General features: G+C 39.8%; 1 pseudogene; it reads right to left on the bottom strand.

Annotated features, from left to right (window-relative positions):
* Window positions 1-2,584: 2,584 nt before the first annotated feature.
* LOC149310443 (creatine kinase B-type pseudogene) lies at window positions 2,585-9,644 on the bottom strand (annotated as a pseudogene).
* Between the last annotated feature and the right edge of the window lie 12,369 nt (window positions 9,645-22,013).

Raw genomic sequence — 22,013 nt, 5'->3', positions numbered from 1 at the left:
CACCTGAGACACGCCCCCGGGGCGGGCGGTCTGGAGGCTCCGTATTCAGCAGAATACACCTCCAAGACGTCTTCCCCTGCCCGTCTGTATCCCGCCTTAGGCACAGAAATTAGTCCAATAAAGGGACAATCACAGGATCTAGAAAACAGAGGCTCACAAAAGATAGAGCTGAAATGCAATGAGATTTCTTTGACTGCTTTGGAACAGTTTATGGCAGAAGCATTATGAAATAAGGAAGAAACACCTACCAATTTATGGATATCCTATTTAAAATTAATAAATAAATCTGTTTAAATTGGTGTATAAATTCTCAATGATTATAAGTAATGGTACTGGTCCTGACAAAACAACAGGGAACTATACATATAGTACCTTAAATGGGGGTAGTGTCATAGATTATTTTCTGTTAAATAATATGAGCACTGCTTAGGTAAAGAAATTCACAACTGGAAAACAACTTATGAGTGATCACGAGCCTTTGTTACTAGAGTTAGCAGGATATCAGGACATGAAGAAGAAAAGACAGCAAGATCTCCCCTATATACAACAAGGGAAATGAAGTTTGAGATGGGATTTTAACTGCCAGCTAAAGATTTAAAACATCCTATTAAGTATAGAAATTCTGATGATTAGAACTAAATTTCTTGTGGTAGCTACTGAAGACCCTTTCCCTAAATACCATAACATTGTAAATTATTTAGGCAACATTTGTTCAACTGAGCGGCCTATTAGGGTGTGTTATTACCCTGAAGGTACAGCAATCAATAGTGAGCAATCTAATATATTCAAAAAGCTGCTGGTGCTTTCTGCAATGTTCTTCTACTGAAGAGAAAGAAAGACTTTGAAATGTAGGATGTTGAACAAGCCTTTGAGGGAACACTTGGACTGGTTTAAGGCTGTGACACTCATCTACATTTTTATCTAGTTGATACTTCTTTGCAGGCATATTGTAGAGAAGTTCACTCACCTTCCCAATCAACAGTAAAATGGAGGCAATAAACTGTGGTGTGTGTGTGTGTTTTGGGTTTTTTTAACCAGAAGGCCAGACTACTGGGAAAGAATACATAACATCCTTGTTTTGTATAACACCTATGGCGCTTAGGATTCCTGGATCTCAAGTACTGGCCCTTCTACTCCGATTCGTAAGGCAAGGTAGGAAAGAATCTCAGGGTGAACATGTTGGTTTGAAAATAATAATAATAATAATAATAATAATAATAATAATAGAATTTATTTATATGCTGCCCAATCACTGGAAATCTGGGCGGCTTACAACAGAGGGGATAATAGACGAAAAGTTTGTGTAAATGTTGTATAAATGTTTGTGTGTTAGTATTTCAAAGTGCTGTGCTCTGTTTTTATTTTGTCTGGGTTTAACTATGTTTTAAATATATTTTAAGCTGTTTTTAACAATGTGCTTTTAGTGGAACTGATGTTTAGGGGTTTTTTTAACCTTTGTATTACAGGTTGAGTACCCTTAATTTGGAAATCTGAAAACCGAAGTACACCCAAATCCAAACCGTTTTGAGCTACAATACAAGTAGTGTAGTATGTACCTGTACTGTATTTGTGAAGCTGGGAAGAGACATTGCTGCAGAGGGACGCAGCTGGAGAGAGGCACAAGGATTTGTGAAATGGCAGGAAAACATGTTTCTGATGATTTCATGGATCCTCAGTGTCTCTCCAGACCCATTATGTGTCCTTAGGTATATGCAAATACATGTGTTCCAAACTCCAAAATAAAATCTGAAATACTTAACCAATAGTGTTACTGAGACTGGTATCACCTAGCGCAGAGGGAAGAAGTGGCTTGCCCATCCCCGCTACCCACTAGCTTGCCCAGACCACTGGCTGAGGCAGCTGCCCCACCCTAAGAAAAAGCATTCAGGTTTTGCTGCAGCTGCAGCCATGCTGGACCCTGAAGGGAGCCACCTGTGCAGAAAACATATTTTTGGAACAAGCTGCCCCTCTCCACAAATCCACAGGTATTTTTCTGCCTAACACTGGTATGGATTGAGAATCCCTTATCTAGAAATCTGAAATCCCAAATATTCAAAATCTGAAACTACCACAGATTGTCCACATGGGTAGCTAAGATAGTGACACCTTTGCTTTCTGTTGGTTCAGTGTATACAAACTTTGTTTTATGCACAAAGTTATTTTTTTATTTATTTATTAAAAAGAATTAAAAAGAAGTGTTGCACAACAAAATCATAAACAATATAAAGAACTTGTGTCTATTTGTCAACCATTGGGTCCATACATACAGGCCAAAATAAACCTGCTTCAGGCCACTTTGGAGGTATGCTGTTTAAATGATGGAAGAAACTCTTCTAGAACATGGCCACATAGCCTGAAAAACCACAAAAAAACATCTGAAGACCACAGTTTGAATTCCTGCTCAACCATGGATATCCACTGGGTGATCTTGGGCAAGTCAGGGGCTCTACAGACCACCCCTAAGGGGCGGCCTGCAGTCGTCCCTTTTCACGTCAGATCAGGATCATGGCAACCACATGCTGCAGCCCAGATTCAGCCTTTTGAGGGTGGACCACTTTGGTAAATAGATCTACCACCATAAGTATTACTGGCCCCCAGCCAGAGTTAGATTTGTGACAAAGTCCATCAAGACCACCATCCAGTATCTCAAGGGCATAGACAAAGGATGGAGCAGTTCTGTGGGCTTTCCTGGCTGGTCCTTGGTGTGACAGGTCTGTACATACTGATCCATCTCTGCTTGAACTTGCAGACACCAAAACTCTCGAGTCAGTAGGCTTATAGTCTTGTATAGGCCAAAGTGCCCCTTGGGTTTCCTGTCATAATACAGATGAAGAATATCATCATGGCAGACTCTGACAGGCATGTAGAAATGACTTCGATGGTGGCGGAGGACAAGGTGGCTTGAAGATCTCTCGGTCATAGGATTGCCATAAGTCAAAGTTGACTTGATAATTATTAGCAACAACAATTCAGGGAGATTCAATCAAGGAATGCAAAGCCCCAAGTTTTCAAGAACTGAGCAGGGCTGCTGCTGAACAAGATGATTTGGAGGTCTCTCACTCATAGGTCACCATGAGTTGAAATGAGCTTGATAGCAGTTGAAACAAATGCAGGGAGAATACTGAGGGAAATATTCATTTTGTCCTGTAGTGGGAAGAAAACTGCAGTGATTATACATCCTTGGATGTGAGAATGAAATAACTGAAGATTTATATTCCTATTTTCCATCCCAGCAAAGTGTGTTACCTCACTGTTCCTTTCCTTCCCATCCTAGGGAGATGGTGTCATTGCTTTTGGTGCAAAAATGAATGACAAAGGCTCTACTCCCTGGAAAAAATCTTGTGGAAAGTTCACCCTAATTTCTCTACTCAGTCAGAGAAGAAAGGATTCTGAGAAACAATTTGTGTACTGTTCTGTTAGAAACACAATGCTGCATTAGATGATTCTTCTACCTCTCCCAGGAAGGCACATAGTCTGTACTTAATAACTCTTCATCTGACGACTTACAGTACTTTCTGTCAAGACAAGTGTTTTGAACTTGAATGCAGAGGTAAAGCACTGATTTGCTAGTGAGAGAAGACCCTGAAAGAAAGCATAGATGTCTACAACGTTGGGTCTGCAAAAAATTAAATTGACAACTTTGTAATTTTGTGTCAGCTTTGGTTTTCTGTATTCATTTTAGCTGTGCTGTTTGTCTTTTGTGATTGCCCCCCTTCCCCCCACCCTTTTTGGTAGTTAGTGTATCATTTAAAATAATTTCTTGGCCCTCATGCTCTTCTTCTGATGTTTTCCCAACATCTTCAAACAGTGGACCATACACTAAGCTTTAATGAATCATGCATTTTCTTCTGTCTGCTTTCAGATCTCCAAGATTTTTCAGAAAGCAACCGGGCAAATCTTGGCTTATTGATGGTCAGCTTGTGTCATCATTAGCAACTTTTCCCATTCTCTGACCTCCCAAATCTCCTCCTTCTCAGCCCACTTTGATGTGGTACCTCAGTGCCACAGAGTGAACTAAATTGCTGTGCCCCATTATAATTGACAATGACACTTTGTCCAGACAGAAAAAACAAAACAAAAACAAATTAATCTCAACACTGAAATTTGATCTATGCTCTACATTAGTATAAATCTTTGCCATCTTCATCTTTTTTATTTTTCTATTTCCTTTTCTGGACCTTGTTAATTTTTACCCAGATCTGGAGATATTTTCAAAGTCATTTTGCATATAGACAAAGATATAGACAAGTTGGAAAAGGTTTAACGGAGGGTGATGAACATACTCAGCAATATGGAGTGCAAGTCCTATGAGCAAAGATTGAAATAACTGGGTATGTTTAATCGGGAGAAGAAAAGATTTGAAGTAGGGATGATAGTAATCAAGTAATACTACTGTGTGTGTGTGTTTCCTATATATTGCTGCAGTAAAACTGCATCAAAAGTACACTGATACTATTGAAAAAGGATGTTGAAAAGCTGGAGCGTGTCCAGAGGAAGGCAACTGGTGAAGAGTCTGGAAGGCATGCCCTATGAGAAGAGACTTAGGGAGCTGGACATGTTTAGCCTGGAGAAGAGACAGTTAAGAGGTGATATGATAGCCTTGTTTAAATATTTGAAGGGATGTCATATTGAGGATGGAGCAAGCTTGTTTTCTGCTGCTCCAGAGTATAAGACTTAGAGCAATGGGTGCAAGCTACATGAAAAGATATTTCATCTGAACATTAAGAGGAACATCTTGACAGTGAGAGCTGTTTGACAGTGGAACACATTCCCTTGGAAAGTGGTGGACTCCTTCCTTTGAGGTCTTTAAACAGAGGCTGGATGGGGGTACTTGGAGTTCCTGAATGGCAGAGTGTTGGGCTGGATGGCCTGCTGTGGTGTCTTCCACCTTTATGATTCTATGATTCTACCACTGCATGTGAGACTGCACCAGAATTTCTTTTCAGAGTGCTTTATCAGCAAAGACATCAATATTGGCCAGTCTACATGATTTTGTTTCATTTGCACTGTACTGGAAGGTTATTTTACTGTTGTGGAGCTGGAATGCACTAATCTAAAATGGCCTGGTTTGTTAAAATATGGGCAGTATCATGTAATAATAATAATAATAATTATTATTATTGTTGTTGTTGTTGTTGTTGTTTATATTCCGCTTAATCTCAGGGAATCCAAGCTGATTACAGCAGTAACATACGGTACAATTAAAAGAGATAGATTAAAAATTCCAAAATCCCCCACCTTCCCTCCTCACATAAAAACATAATCAAGTCCTAAAAAGAGATTAAACTGTAAAAAGAGTTAAAACATAATATACAATACACTAAAATGAGATAAAAATTTCAAGTGGAGTCCAGGTAGGGTACATAAAGATAAGAGATGGAAGATGAAAGGGGAAGGGGAAGGTGGGGAGGCAGGTCAGCAAGGTGTTCTAGTCTGGAAAGGCCTGCCAGAAGAGATCCATCTTAATAGCCTTCTTTAAGATATCCAAGGTGGTAATCTGATGTAGGTAGGGCCAGTGTCACGTAGGTAGGGACCATAGATACAATCAATGAGAAACTACAAACACCAGCAAGATGAGAGGAGAGTCCTAAGATTTGCCAACCAGGATTGTGGGACCCAGGGGCAGGTGAAAAAATCCCTTTGGTTGCTGAGTTGAGAAATTCAAATAGGATCATGAGGTAAAGTGATAGCCAGGTTCTCCCATATTAACTAACATAACAAAGCCTGCATAGCTGTTTCATCTGTAGATTTCCTTCTAGTAAGCTAACCAAGTCTGGCCCTCATTTTTCCAATTTACCAGTCTCATGTCTTTATTTTTATGTGTCCAAAAACACATCAGTGATGTATGTCTACCCATGTGTTAGTGAAAGAGAAGAAAGACGCAGTGGCAGATGGTGGCTCTGGTGTCAGTGATGTAATGACTCTGCTCTGGGTTTTAATTTAAATTTTACAGCTACCTAAGGAGCTGTATCCTATTTTCACAGTAGCTCCAACACCATAGTCAAATGAATATATATATATATATATATATATATATATATATATATATGGGGTGTTTTCCCCCCTAGGGAGTCATGTCTTCTTATGATATGGCCAAAGTACAACAGCCTCAGTTTAGTAATCTTGGCTTGTAAAGAGAGTTCAGGTTTGATTTGCTCCAGGACCCATTTCCAGCCCCACATCTCAAATAAATTGATTCTCTTCCTGTCAGTTTTCTTTACTATCCAGCTTTCACAACAATACATAGAAATTGGAAATACAGTGGCAAAGACAATCCTACTTTACTAATCAATTTTACATCTTTACACTTCGGTACCTTGTGTAGTTCCTTCACAGCTGTCCTTCCAAGTTCTAATCCTCTTCTGATTTCTTGACTGCCATCTCCATTCTAAGCCAAGGTATGGAAAATCTTGAACTAGTTCAATGTCTTTATTGCCTACTTTAAACTTACATAAATCATCTGTGGTCATTATTTTTTGTTTTCTTAATAATAACAATAATAAAAATTGAAAAATTCTACTGCATCTACTTCACTTCAAAAACCAGTCCAAGCAATTTGACACTTCAAAAAGTTGGGAAATTATGGATGAGGAAGGTTCTTTTGAAACATCCGTAACTAAAAGTACTCCATAGGGATCTTTTTAAATAATGTCTACTTTCTGTAAGACTATCCCCCTCACTCTTTTAGTACTCTTCTTCAGACTTCTCAGTCTAAAATAAATTTCCCTTTTAATTTTTTTTAATCTCCAGGTAAAGTTGCGTACCCTACAGAAACTAGGTTCCCAGAGCATTGATCATTTTTCATACTGTTCTTTGACATTTCATATATTCCAGGGAGAAATGCCAGGGTTTAGTCTGTGTTGCACCAGCAAAAAAGTAGTGTAATTCAACTTGACCTTTGAGGAGATACACAACATTTAACATTAGTTAAGGTACACCTATGATTTTTAATTATTTTCCTCCCTCTAACATCCTCCTCTCTCTCCAGTCTCTTGATACAGGAAGGCTGTCAAATTGAGGGGAGTATCAGATTAATGGATTAATTTGAGAAATGCACAGCAAGCTTAATCCAGAAAAAACGGAGCTACTAGTGATAGGTTCCCCTGGACCAGGAATGAGGGTGGTTCCACCTGTCCTGAATGGGGTCACGCTCCCCGTGAAGGACTCCGTGCGCAGTCTGGGGGTGCTTCTTGACTCTTCCCTTCACCTGACTGCTCAGGTGAATGCGACGGTCAAGAGTACCTGTTATCAGCTTCGGCTGATTCGCCAGCTGCGCCCATACCTGGCTCAGAGGGACCTTGAAACTGTTGTACACGCTCTGGTAACTTCGAGACTGGATTTCTGTAATGTACTCTACATGGGGCAACCCTTATACCAAACTCGGAAGCTGCAACTGGTGCAGAACATGGCAGCGCGGCTGGTCACTGGTGCTCCCAGGACCAGCCATATAACTCCCGTGCTTAAAGATCTCCATTGGCTGCCCATTCGCTTCCGAGCGCAATATAAGGCGTTGGTTATCACCTATAAAGCCCTAAATGGCTTGGGCCCAGGATTCCTGAAGGACCGCCTCTCCCCGTACATTCCGCCTCGCACCCTCAGAACATCTGGGCAGCAAATCCTGAAGGTGCCTGGGGCTAGGTTGGCTGCTACTGCCAGAAGATCTTTTTCCACAGCTGCCCCAGCCCTCTGGAATACGTTGCCCACGGAGCTCCGCTCATCTACCACCCTGGCCCAATTTAGGAAGGGTCTAAAAACCTTCCTATTTAATCAGGCATTCCCCGACTAAACATCCTGCGGGCCTCCCTCCTCTCTCGTGGCCGTGAGGTTGGGCTAAGGGGTTTTTTTTATTGTTTTTAAGGATTGTTATTATTGTTAATGTACGTTTTTAATCTTCTATGTTGTTTGCGCTTCGGTGCATTCTGTTAGCCGCCCTGATCACCCGGAAGGGCGGGGTATAAATAAAAATTTTATTATTTATTATTATTATTAGTGATAATGTAATATTCAATCTCTTTCTTTCTTTCTTTCTTTCTTTCTTTCTTTCTTTCTTTCTTTTTCTTTCTCTTTTGTCAGGGTAGGCAAACTTTTGTGATGTCTGATCTGTACTGTGGGCAGGAACGTGAAAACCCTCAGTCTCAATTTTGCTATGTTTCTCCAAATCCCAGTTGCCTTCTTGTCTCCTCTTTTGTTCACATCAGATTTCCAGTTCTTTCTTTTTCTTTCTGTGTCAAAATTCATATACAGCTCCTACATAAGTATTTTCCTAATGAATGCATTTTTGGTATGATTTCTCTCCACTGACTGAAGCATTATGTGAATACATCTTAACTGTATATATTTTAGCTATTCACTTTTTTTTAAAAAATGCATGTTTTGAAGCATATGGGGTTTTTTCTTAAATGTGTAAAGTTACAAGACAAGGTGTACTTTTTTCTCACAAGTCCCAGGAGATACAAAATGGACACATTCATCAAGAAGGTCAGTTCCAATGAAGTTATTTTCCACCCCTAGTTATGGGTTGCACCTGGGATTTGCTGCATACAGATGGAAGGACTAGAAGATGTTGCTGCTTAATTTGGGGGCATAGCCCTTCTTCCTGATATTATAGCTCACCTCATTCACTTGAGTCCTCCTACGGTCTCTGTACAGTATTTTTAGGGGAGCTGGAGGGATATTGTGGGGAGGAAGAAAAGGAGTACTCTGCCACAGCATATTGAGGGATGAGGTCATCAATGGACTGCCCCTTCTCCATTTCGATCAGCAATTTCAGGAAATCTCAATCAAAGTATCTCTGACAGATGACCATCCAGCCTCTGCTGAAAGGTCTCCTTCTTTGGAGGTCTTTAAGCAGAGGCTGGATGGCCATCTGTTGGGGATGCTTTGATTGAGATTTCCTGCATAGCAGGGGGTTGGACTGGATGGCCCTTGTGGTCGCTTCCAACTCTATGATTCTTTGATTCTATGATTCACCCTGTCAACCACCATCTGTATCAGCTCTACCTAGGAGAATCCAAGATGATCATCATTCGAGATATCAAACACTTCTCCCACTGCAGCAATGTCCACACCACCTATAAATGTTTCTGCAGCCTCAGATTCTTGAGGACGTCACCAAATTTCTCATGTTTGCCAAGGTTGGGCAGTTTAATATGGACACCTGCACGGAGTCCTGTGCCAAGGTTGGATGGACAGGTCAAGATACAGCTAAGGTGGGGGTTACACATGGATTCATAGTTTTGGATTTGAAGAGTGTTTCAATCTGCATTAGTCCTGTACAGAAACGGGGGAAACTTCTGTCATATTTCCACCTTTCTGCATGGAAAGATGGTCTTCCTCATAGACCCAGACAAGGAAGGTCTTGTTGTCATTGTGCCAAGTACTCTGGCTATCAGGCCAATCTCGTTCCTTTCCAGTGGCCAAGAGCAATGGAGAAATAGGCTTGTCAAACAGGAAGTGATAATCAATGATCAACTGCTGCTCAGCATCTGTCATGTTTTTCAGCACATAGTATCCCCACTGAGGTCCCCTTCCAGGCTAGCCAAAGCTTCCACAGAAAGCTTTTCAATAGCATGTGTTTCTCCCCTGTTATATGTGCCTACATTTTGATCCAATTCTATGCAACCTGAGTGGATGGTAAATTCCATTTTATGTATTTGGAAATTGTTTTCTAATGAATTTCACGATTAAGTGAAATGACTGAACTCCAAAGGGCTAAAAGAACCTAGAATTTCTAAGTCATTTGGACCATTTTGAATATCCAACACTATATGTCTTTCTCACATTTGTTTTCCCTTTCACCCAATTTGCATAGAAGCAATTTTGCTTGCAACACTAAACATGGTATTTCATACATACCCACAAGCAGAGCAACTATAGACATGGGTTGAGTGGGCTATCCACCATCTGCTGTTGTCTGGGTGGTCATGTGGGGAGCCACTGAGTTGTGCAAACTTCTAAAGCAGTTAGTTAATATAATGAGCATGATTTTAAAAGCAACACTTCATGCTTGCATGTCTGTAATGGGTTAATCTTGAACTCTAGTTGCAGTATAGTCCTCTGCTTTAGAGTTGCCCTCTTTGAGAGCTGTTCCTTCAGATGCTGCTGCCACACTGCAGAATTAATGCAGTTTGATACCACTTTAATTATCATGGATCCATCATATGGAATCCTGGTATCAATAGTTTGTTGTGGCACTAGAACTCTGATAGAGGATGCTAACTATCTCACAAAACTACAAAACTCACTGACACTGAGCCATGGCAGTTAAAGTGGCATCAAACTATATTATTTCTACAGTATAGATGCAGCCAAAGTGTGATTTAGTGCCTGTCTACATTGCCCCAAACCCCCATACTCACCTCATAGCCACTGTGACCCAGACATTTGTAATTATTCATAGGCAATGTGGGAGTTTTCACCAAAACTCCAATTAAAAAAGTACTACCTTTTACCCTGTATTTGCCTAGAAAATCCAAAGAATCATATGTGTGGCCAGCATGTATCCAAGAATACCGTGAAGTATAGGACATGTGATCTTCTCAGTCCACCCTTTTACACTAACATGAGTTTACCTTGGGTGGGTTGCTCTGTGCTGTTAATGAGGTCACAGTGGACCACAAAAATATGCTGAGAATATGAGGTGCCAGTGTAGACACATCATTAAAGATAAAGACTCATAGAAGGGAGAAGTAGGACTTTCAAGCTGACTTTGACTATCAGTCGCATGCCCTTAGCCTCAGGGGAAGGCAATGGCAAACCTTTTCTAAGTAAATCTTGCCAAGAAAACACAATGATAGGGTTGCGTTAGGGTTGCCAAAAGTCAGAAATGAGTTGAAGGCACACAAAAACAACAGTCAGTTTTAACATCTGGGAGATGTGCAGATCATTTTTTACTTGGTCACAGTGTCCCCTATTTTGGGTGGAAGTACTACATTTCTAAATTTGCATCTGTACACAACATTTTATACAAATTGAATCCTCTTTTATTGTTTATTGTTCTTCCTTTGTTGAAGCAATTCCTCTTTCTGGTAACAATCAACTGGCTATGAAAAACAAGACCTTTTCTACAGTCGCAGCCAGGTTCTGCAAATATCTTTGGCACCTTTCCTCTATTCCTTTTCAATGGTTGGTAAATACTACAATAATCCTTCGTTTTTATTTTTATTCCTGTTTTATATTAAGATGCTTTTTTCAGCTTTGGGGATTCTTTGGTCAAGAAGCAAGACAGAAAGAAGCTTTAATTTTAATAATAATAATAATAATAATAATAATAATAATAATAACTTAATAAAATGGCAATCAGGTGGCAACCAGTTTCCTGGCTTGCATACTGCAGAGGGGGAAAGACAACATAAAGAATAATATATGCTGAGACAAGATCTATAAAGGTGCTTCAAGAGTCTAAAAAGAACAATGAAATTTATGGGCTGCCTTTTATTTTGCAAAGAGCTTTGCATTGTCTCGTTCCTAAATTCAGCAATCCAGTAGCGGGGGTAGGGTGGGGGAGAGACTGTCAGAGCAAGTTATAAATAAAGAGCCAGTGTTGGGACAGATGATAAAATATGAATACTATTCCAAAGAGCTTAATGTGTCAGCTCCTCGTAATAGAAAAGGCGATGAAGTGGGTATGTGCTCCCGCTGCTTAACAGTAGGCTTGGAAGAGGCTGCCACGGTAGCACAAGGGGAAAATTTCCCTGTCTTTTGGCAGGTTTCCAAAGTGTTGATTCAACTTATGAAAAATATGATGTTTTATTTGATACCGAGTGCAGGAACTGTGTTCTATAGGAGATTTCTCTGGGACTGAAACACTAGAGGAAACATTAAATTGAATATGATATGTTTTAAAATTGTAATCGTTTAATCCCATTTTAATTTTCACTTTTGTAAGTTTTTAATTGTACTGTGTTTTTAGACTGTAAGCTGCTTAGAGTCCCAATTTTGGCAGGCAGGAAAGTGGGATACAAATGAATATGATATATTATTATTATTATTATTATTATTATTATTATTATTATTTTGCTCTTGTGGTCCATCATGACCTGAAAAGAAACTACTTGGAGAGAGAAGTCTGGAGAAGGAGAAAGATTTTGCCAGGAGCTGGGATGGCAGCTTTCTCACAAAATTTAGGAACCCATCCCTTTTGTTTCTTGAACTTTGCATGTACAGTCAGCCCTCCATATCCATAATTTTTTTTTATCCACAATTTCAAGCATCTGTGGGTTAAAAATATTCCAAAAAAATATAAATTCCAATGAACATACCTTGATTTTGCCATTTTATATGAGCGACACCAATTGAATCCAGAGAAAACAGAGGTACTTACGATAGGAACCCCTGGGCCGGGTGGGGAGATTTGTCAACCTGTACTGGACAGGGTCACACTTCCCCTAAAGGATGAAGTCCACAGTTTGGGAGTGCTCCTGGACTCTCTCTACAGTTAACATCACATGTGGAGGTGGTGACCAGGAGTGCTTGGTACCAACTTCGGTTGATACACCAGCTGTGCCCCTACCTGGCTCAGAGAGACCTTGAAGCAGTGGTGTATGCACTGGTAACCTCTCGTTTCGATTTCTGCAATGCACTCTACATGGAGATACCTTTGTACCAAGTTTGGAAGCTTCAGTTAATCCAAAATGCTGCAGCCAGCTTGGTCACGGGAACATCAAGATCGGACCATATTACACCAATACTAAAATCTTTACACTGGCTACCGATTAGCTTCCGGGCGCAATACAAAGTGTTGGTCATCACCTTTAAAGCCCTACATGGCTCAGGCCCGAGTTACTTAAGGGAACGCCTCTCCCTACACAATCCGCCCCGCACACTCAGAACTTCAGGGAAGAAATTGCTGGAATACAAAAAACCCAGATTGGTCACAACTTCCCAAAAAGCATTTACAGCCGTGGTCCCAAAATTATGGAACAACTTGCCAGAAGAGATCTGTCTTATTACATCATTAGAAGCCTTTAAGAAGGCATTAAAGACGGATCTCTTCCAGCAGCCATATCCACTCGACCTGCTATAGTTGAAGATTCCCACCCTGATTTGATTATATGGAAAAATAGATGAATCAGACACTTTGTTTCCCCTACTGTAACACCTCTGGCTGACTAGTATTGACTAGTATTGTATTGTATTGTATTTTACTGTATATTTTTGTTATATAATGATGTTTTTAATCTATTGTGTATTTTGTAAATTGTATTGCTGACACTGATGTGATTCCACCTCGATCCGCAAGGAGAGGCGGGAAATAGAAAAATAAAAAAATTATTAATTAAGTACACCATTGTATTTAATAGGACTTCAGTACCCACGGATATTGGTATTCATGGGGGGGGGGGGGGTGTCCTGGAAACAAACCCCAGCAGATATCAAGGGCCAATGTAATTGGATAGGAGGATGGCCAGCAGGAAAGGAGTGAATTGAAGGATTGAACAGAGAAACCCATGCAGTGTACAACTGTGGAGTCTGCCCCCTCCCCACTCATCCTGCTTTGAGTTTTTACCTCTTTTACAGAATAATATTGATCATCATGCATTGCATGCTTCCCATTTGCACGTGGAAAAAAGATCTGTCCCTGAACAGCTCTTGTAAAGTTCCCTCCAATACATCATAGATTTGTCAGCCTCTATAAGATTTCACTCCTCAGGCTTCATTTTGGTTCTTACTCCCTGAAAATACTGAAGTCAGCAGTCAGCATGAACATAAGTAGACTGGAAGTGCTTACTGTTTTGAAGTATTTCAAAGGGCTGTTTATAACAACATTGATAAGTTAATCAAAAAATATGATTGAAAACATAATAAAACGGCATGTGTAATATAGGTGCAAATAAATGATAAGAAATAAACTTATATTTATATTAGTGTGTTTAGCTTTTATTTTGTAATGTCCTACATTTTGTGGTGCCTTGTCCTGCTTTGCAGTTATGGCATCTGGTCATACTGGCTGTGCACTCTACCCTTTAAGATAGGGAGTCCTGGTGGAGCAGTGGTCGAATGCTAGTACTGTAGCCAAAACGTCATGAGTTCAATCCTGCAGGGCTTCAGGTTGATTCAGCATCCCATCCTTTCGTAGGTCAGTAAAATGAGTACCCAGCTTATTGGGGGCAGTTGGCTAACACATTGTAAACTGCTTAGCGAGTGCTCAGCATTATCAAGCAATATAGACATGTAAGTGTTATTCCTATAAGTATCTCCATTTTCCTCAGCAGTCCCTCTCAAGATGGTGACGGGAAGCCATTTAGAGAGGAAATGAAAAAATATGTTATTTAGGAGTAGTAAAAGTGCTTGGGTGCTTGTAAGAGTGGGATGGAATAATCTTCTAAATTTTCATGTTCGTGGGGACACTTTATGTATGCCATTGGAGCCCTGGTGGCGCAGTGGGTAAATGCCTGTACTGCAGCCATTCACTCGAAACCACAAGGTTGTGAGTTCAAGACCAGCAAAAGGGCCCAAGCTCGACTCAGGCTTGCATCCTTCCGAGGTCGCTAAAATGAGTACCCAGACTGTTGGGGCAAATTAGCTTACTTGCTAATTAGCTTAGTTGCTGTTCACCGCTATGATCTTTGGAATAGCGGTATATAAATAAAACAAATTATTATTATTATTATTATTATTATTATTATTATTATTGGGGAAGAATTGTCCAAAATTGCATCTTCTTAAAACTGTGTGGTCGAGGAGCTTTGGGAAATTGGTTAAAGGGCTTTGGAAACCTCAGGTTATACTATGTCCACTCCCAGTGGCACCACTACGGGAGTGCAGGGGGTACGGACTGCACCAGGTGACACCCTAAGAGTGGGTAATACCGCTGCTCCTCAAACACCTACCTTTTGGCAGAAGCAGCTTGTGACATTCATTTGCTTCCCTTTAAAATGCTTTAAGAAATTGTGAGAATGGGTAAAGCTCAATGGGAGGAGATTTTTTAAAAAAAATAATTAGTCTTTTTCATTTTTCTTTTAAGACATCACATTTTAACCAAAGCTTTACTATGTGTATGTTAATACATTTAGGCTGTGCATATGATATAGTAATTTGAAGGTATAATTTTAATTTTGGTAGTTGTTTATGTCACAATTATTAGCATTACATTCAGTGGTATATGGGAATGATGATTTACGAGTAACATCAGTGCAAAAACGCATTATTAAGGATTCTTTATGGTGTGAAATGGGAGGTCATCAGTGTTTGGGGGATTTAAAAACAAAAACCTCTGTCAGTTGTCAGCTAACATTTTTGCTGTCTGCCAACACTTTATTTTCTACAGTTGTGAACTGCTGTCTGATAACATTTCATTTTCAACAAGTGCGAAGTATTCCCTTCTGCTATTTGTTACTAATTTACTTTCAACATTGTGAAGGATCCCCTTGTTAATACGTTTGTCACCACAACAATTGAATTGGCTGCAATTCTACGTTTGGACATTAACCTTGTGTTTAATTACTGTGTATTACACAGTTGTTGTTTTCTTCTCAACTATAGTAACAAGTTTGTATATGTTTTACCAAGTGGTGTTATGTAGGTTTTTCTTTAACATGTGGATATAAACAGGTATATATAGTTGAATTAGGTATTTTTATTTATATCATACACCTGTATCTGTGCGTTGTTGGACTTTTTTAAAGCTCAAAATCATGTTTTTGCTTTCTCCATTGGCTGAGAAGTCCCACGAGAGGCCCTTAACTAATCAAGAAGTAAAATGGAAATCAACTGGGTCTAAAATGGCTGAATATGTGTGTACTGAAATTGCCACATTTAGTGGCTGTTTGGTACATTTTAGTGCAAAAAAAGAGCACGGTAATGGGAAGCAAAGCAAATGGGTTCTCGTTTCCTTGTCAGTATCATGGCCAAATTTTAACAGCTGTCCAGTTGCTAGCAATGGAAGGGCAACCTTGTGTTTAATGGGCCCAGCTAGATAGTTTTGTTTTAGCATGGTAGTTTAAGGCTGGGAAAAGAAACAAACTTTCAGTGATCAGCTTGCTTATACAGTTCTCATGATCCTTAAGATAGTATGTTGGTCACGCATATGCATTTCAGTTTCCTTTATTCAGTTCTGTCCTATATAGTTTCAGAGATCCAGCTTCCATTTGACTTGTCATGAAGAGCTACACTCAAGCCCAAGGTCCACATGCAGAGATCAGAAGTATTGATTCACCCTTTCCTAGGCAGAATTCATTGTTTAGGGGCCTAGTTCTACCATTTACTGGAAGGAATGCTAGCACCTATTAACTGCCCTCTACTATACACTACTTGCTACACTGGTTACCACCAATAAAACTGCTCTTATAGCAATGATGTGTGCCAGTTCTTGGTGGGATACCCATTCTTGAAGAGGCCTGGAATTACTGTCAGGTACAGCTCAGAACAACATTAAACAGAGACTTTGGTCAAGTCCCTATTTCCTGGCTTCACTATGCCAGTGGTGGTAGTGGAAGAGAATGGAGGAGAGGTGGCAACATAGTAGCAAAGGAAAGAGGGACACTACCACAAACGTGAATGGGTGGGTGGAGAACCCCAGCAAAAGCCATTTCTGTCAGGAGATAAACCTGCCATGCCAGTTCCTGAGTTTTCACTGCCATCCTTGCATCCCCCCCCCACCCCGGCAGCACTGCCAACTGTCACATCCTGGTCAAGCAAGTGAGTTATGCTAACTTCAGTGACCCTTTTACCATTGTATGTCATCAACAGGATTCCAGCCAAAATGAGCACACACTTATCTGTCCCTGAGCATATGAAACTGCCTGATAAAGCATTCACCATTTAACCTTTGTGTTGCTGCACGTTTTCTATATGGTGGTTTCTTGTCTCAACAAATGTTTTCTTGCAACCTTGCAACCTCAGACCTTAAGTAGAGCTATGATGAATCAGATCAAAGGCCGAGGTTACAAGATACTTAAGGAAAGGTCATAAGGAAGACTGCCATGTCCTACCTGGAGGAGCCTGCTCAGATGAAAGGGAAGGCAATGGCAAACCTCCTCTGAACTAATCTTGCCATGATAGGGTCACCTTAGGGTCGCAATAAGTCAGAAACTGAAGGCATGCAACAAGAACAACATTATTCATTTTAACCATTATAATAAATGCTGATATTATAGGAGATCAATTTGGTGACTGCTATATTGGGAAACAGAACCACTCCAGTACATGAATACTGGGATGCATCTGTACTGTAGAAACAATGCTATTTAACACCACTTTAGCTGCTATGGCACCATCCTACAGAAACCTGGGATTTGTACTTTTGTGAGGCACCAGCACTCTTTGGCAGAGCAGGCTAAAGACCATGTAAAATTACAAACCCCAGCATTCCATAGGATGGAGCTATAACACTTAAAGTGCTGTCAAACTGCATTGTTTCGACATTGTAGATGCACCATTGATCTCCCTGACGACACCCAAGATCCTTCATCATGCTTGTGTAGTGTAAAGCTACAGTCTCATAGTATAACCAACTGTGTATCTACCAATGTGTCTATTTATTGCTTCACTGTGTAATAGAGAGTGCACAACAGTGGCTTCCACAATCCTACTCAATCTGGTGGCACACTGAAGCACTAAAAAAAATTATGCACAACCCAAGAGCATGCAATTGCACATGAAATGGTTACACTTGCAAAACTCTGCTGACACAACTGTGAACTGAATACATCTGTTGTGTAATGGTCAAAAAGTAAAAAAAAACTACAACCTTGTGCATAAGGAAACTTGCACTAACAGGATTCCTGCCCACATTTAGTGGCAATTGAAATTTTTAATAGTTTTTTTTTTTTGTTCAATTTTATTTAATGCCAAATGCATGGGAAATTTCAAGGGACACTAAAAGAATTTCACTTGTGCTCATGGGACTATTGCACTTCATATGGTATATAGATCAAAGTAAAATTAGAAGTAAATGAAGGGGTTTCTGTTCAACTGAAACATCCAGGGAATTTCAAGGAAATCCAAAACAACTTGAGTGAGACTTTCTCAAAAAGTAGAATCATAGAATCGTAGAGTAGGAAGAGACCACTAGGGCCATCCAGTCCAACCCCCTGCCATGCAGGAAATCCAAATCAAAGCATCCCCGACAGATGGCCATCCAGCCTCTGTTTAGAGACCTCCAAGGAAGGAGACTCTATCACCCTCCGAGGGAGTGCATTCCACTGTCAAACAGCCCTTACTGTCAGGAAGTTCCTCCTAATGTTGATGTGGAATCTCTTTTCCTAGAGCTTGCATCCATAGCTCCGGGTCCTAGTCTCTGGAGCAGCAGAAAACAAGCTGGCTCCCTCCTCAATATGACATCCCTTCAAATATTTAAACAGGGCTATCATATCACCTCTTAACCTTCTTTTCTCCAGGCTAAACATCTCCAGCTCCCTAAGTCGTTCCTCATAGGACATGGTTTCCAGACCCTTCACCATTTTAGTCGCCCTCCTTTGGACACGCTCCAGTTTCTCAATGTCCTTTTTGAATTGTGGCGCCCAGAACTGGACACACAATATTCCAGGTGGGGCCTGACCAAAGCAGAATACAGTGGCACTATTACTTCTCTTGATCTAGTCACTATATTTTTATTGATGCAACCTAAAATTGCATTGGCCTTTTTAGCTGCCGCATTGCACTGTTCACTCATGTTCAACTTGTGGTCTACTTGGACTCCTAGATCCCTTTCACGCATAGTTTCATTCAGCCAGGTGTCCCGAATCCTATATTTGTGCATTTTATTTTTCCGCCCTAAGTGCAATACCTTACTTTTCTCCATGTTCAATTTCATTTTGTTAGCTTTGGGCCCAGCTTTCTAGTCTATTCAAGTCATTTTGAATTTTGATCCTGTCCTCTGGGGTGTTAGCTATTCCTCCTAATTTGGTGTCATCTGCAAATTTGATAAGTATGCTCTCAATTCTGTCATCCAAGTCGTTGATAAAGATGTTGAATAGCACTGGGCACAGAACAGAGCCCTGTGGGACCCCACTGGTCACTTCTCTCCAGGCTGAAATAGAGCCATTGTTGAGCACCCTTTGGGTTCGGCCGGTCAACCAATTACAGATCCATGTAACAGATATCTTGTCTAGTCAACATTTTACAAGCTTGTTTGCAAAAATGTCATGGGAAACCTTGTCAAAGGCCTTACTGAAATCAAGATATACTATATCCACAGCATTCCCTTCATCTACCAAGCTGGTAATTTTATCAAAGAAAGAGTTTAGATTTGTTTGGCATGACTTGTTTCTCTGAAACCCATGTTGAGTTTTTGTGATTATGGAATTGCCATCTAGATGTTCACAGACTCTTTGTTTAATTATCTGCTCCAGAATCTTTCCTGGTATTGATGTCAGACTAACTGGATGATAATTGTTGGGTCCCTCTTTTTTCCCCTTTTTGAAGATGGGAACAACATTTGCCCTCCTCCATTCTGCTGGGATTTCTCCTGTTTTCCAGGAGTTTTCAAAGATTATTGCCAATGGCTCGGATATTACATTTGCCAGTTCTTTTAATACCCTTGGATGGAGTTCATCTGGTCCTGGAGACTTAAATTCATTTAGATTAACAAGGTATTCCTCTACTATCTCTTTACTTATTCTGTACTGAAATTCCCCTATTCTGTCCTCTGCTCCATTATCCTCAGGTTGAGCACCCTTTGCCTTTTCTGAGAAGACTGAGGCAAAGAAGGTATTGAGTAATTCTGCCTTTTCTCTGTCCCCTGTTAACATTTTGCCATCTTCTTGATGCAGTGGCCCTACCATTTCCTTCTTCTTCCTTTTGCTGCGGACATATCCAAAAAAGCCCTTTTTGTTGTTCTTAACCTCTCTAGCAAGCCTAGGATGCTAAGAAAGGATGGTCTGTACAGTCCTGCATATTAAGATCCACTTCAGACGCCCTGCTTCATCATGTGTAGCAATGTTATTGAAAACCACTTTGGAATACCAATTTGCCTCTTTCATAATGCTCAGAAGCAATACAGAACTTAAATCATCTCAGAGTTCTTGCACAGCTCAGAATTTTTCTCATGAGATGGGTATTGCTGTTGTCTTTTCAAAACAAACAAACAAACAAACACTTACATCCACTTTTTTAATCTGACCCCTGGATACCAAGTGCTACAAAGACAACAGTCCCATGAGTTATTTATTTATTTGCTTATTTAGAATCATAGAATAGAAACATAGAGTTAGAAGAGACCACAAGGGCTATCCAGTCCAACCCCCTGCAATGCAGGAAAACACAATCAAAGCACTCCCAACAGATGGCCATTCAGCTTCTGTTTAAAATCTTTAAAGTTTTTTACTTACTTAAGATATGTTGGTATCACCTCCAATCCCACAGAGGTTCCCAAGATGATGAACAAATGAAAACAATTGAAACAATACAACAAAGGCAGTTTTTAAAGAGTTTTAAATATCCAGCAAGCAAGCACATCTTCCCAAAAATCATGGGATAAAGAAGCTGTGCAGCTGTAGATTTTTCTCTAACAAGAATCTGAGGAAGTTTTCAAACCCAGTCCATGACAGAAGCAAAGACTTAATGGTGATTTCTCCTAGGCTCTGGTATTCCCTTGCTATGCTTTTATAGGCATTTATCAGGCCTGTGAGGACTAACTTTAAACAGAGGCTGGATGGCCATCTCTCAGGGATGCTTTGATTTAGATTTCCTGCATGGCAGGAGGTTGGACTGGATGGCCCTTGCGATCTCTTCCAATTCTATTATTCTATTATTCTATTATTATTAATTTATATCCTGCCTTTTTCTTGATATAGGGACTCAGGGCATCTAACAACATGTTTACAGCAATACAAATTTAAAACAATACAAACTGTTAAAAAGTATGATTTAAAAACAATTAAACAATTAATGAGGTTAAAATATTATATATTTTATAATATAAAATATTATATATAATATAAAAGGCTACATATAAACCTCAACCTCCAAATCACACAGCATTTAAAAGCCCAACCCATGTCGGTTTGTAAAAACCTAACAGTACAAAAATGTTTTGACCTGCCATTCAAAGGCACTACACAACACAATAAGAATGGAAAGAATATTTGAAAATAATAGTAAAATGGTTTAAAGAGGTGGAGTTGTTCAATGTTGGGAAGAGAGATGTATTTCTTTTTTTCTCAAAGGAAGCAACAAATAATTCTAGCAATTTTTATCCTTGGCAAGAAAGTCTTTGAAAACTGCACAGTCTTTGAAAACTATTCACAATGCAGATGTTATTCTGCTAAGAATTCACAGTCATTTTGCAGCAACATTTTTTTTCATAGAAAATAAGTTTCCCCACACCCAAAGCTGATTTTTGTTTTAACACAGAAAAAAAACCAACCCAACATTATGCACAGAAAATGATGCTTTGTGTTCAGGAAACTCTGCAGAGAATGCAGTTTCCTGTTGAAAAATATTTATTTATTTATTTATTTGTTAATTACAGAATATGTCCAGGACTGTGAACGCTCTTGAAAAGCTGTGCACTTTTTAAATGACTTTTTCACAGTAAAGAAAAAAATTGTAACTTTCATTTTTGCCTGCAAGAATGAAATTTATGATTTACATCCTTACTACATCATTACCTTTGTTTGATGACACTTTAATTTTTATGGCTGCTTGTAAGGAATCCTGAGGTTTGCAGTTTAGTAAGCTACTGTGCCACAGAGCTCTCATTCACCCCATCCTGATCTACAGATCCCAAAGTACCCTCCGAAGAGAGACTGAGGATTAAACCAATCTGCAGTTCCCAAAGTACCCTCACAAGAGAGATTGAGGATTAAATCAAGGTACTAGAAGTCTCTGGACACATCTAAACTGCAGAACGAATGTAGCTTTCTCTGGCAGAGAGCTTTGATGCCACAACAAACTACCAATCCCAGGATTCTATAGTCCCTGGCAGTCAAAGTGGTATCAAACTGTCAGAAGCATGGATGGTTCTGTCATAATAGATCATATGATAATATGATATGATAATATGATGACATGCTGACACTGTTATTGTCAATAACTGTTGAGCCCAATAACTATTGGCAGAAAAACTGTTG

The sequence above is a fragment of the Sceloporus occidentalis genome, unplaced genomic scaffold (genome assembly GCF_023333645.1).
Source record: "Sceloporus occidentalis isolate IW3139 unplaced genomic scaffold, rSceOcc1.0.p SCAF_6, whole genome shotgun sequence".
NCBI lineage: Eukaryota > Metazoa > Chordata > Lepidosauria > Squamata > Phrynosomatidae > Sceloporus > Sceloporus occidentalis.
Note: the sequence above shows the minus strand (reverse complement) of the source record. Positions and strands in the feature narration are given on the sequence as shown.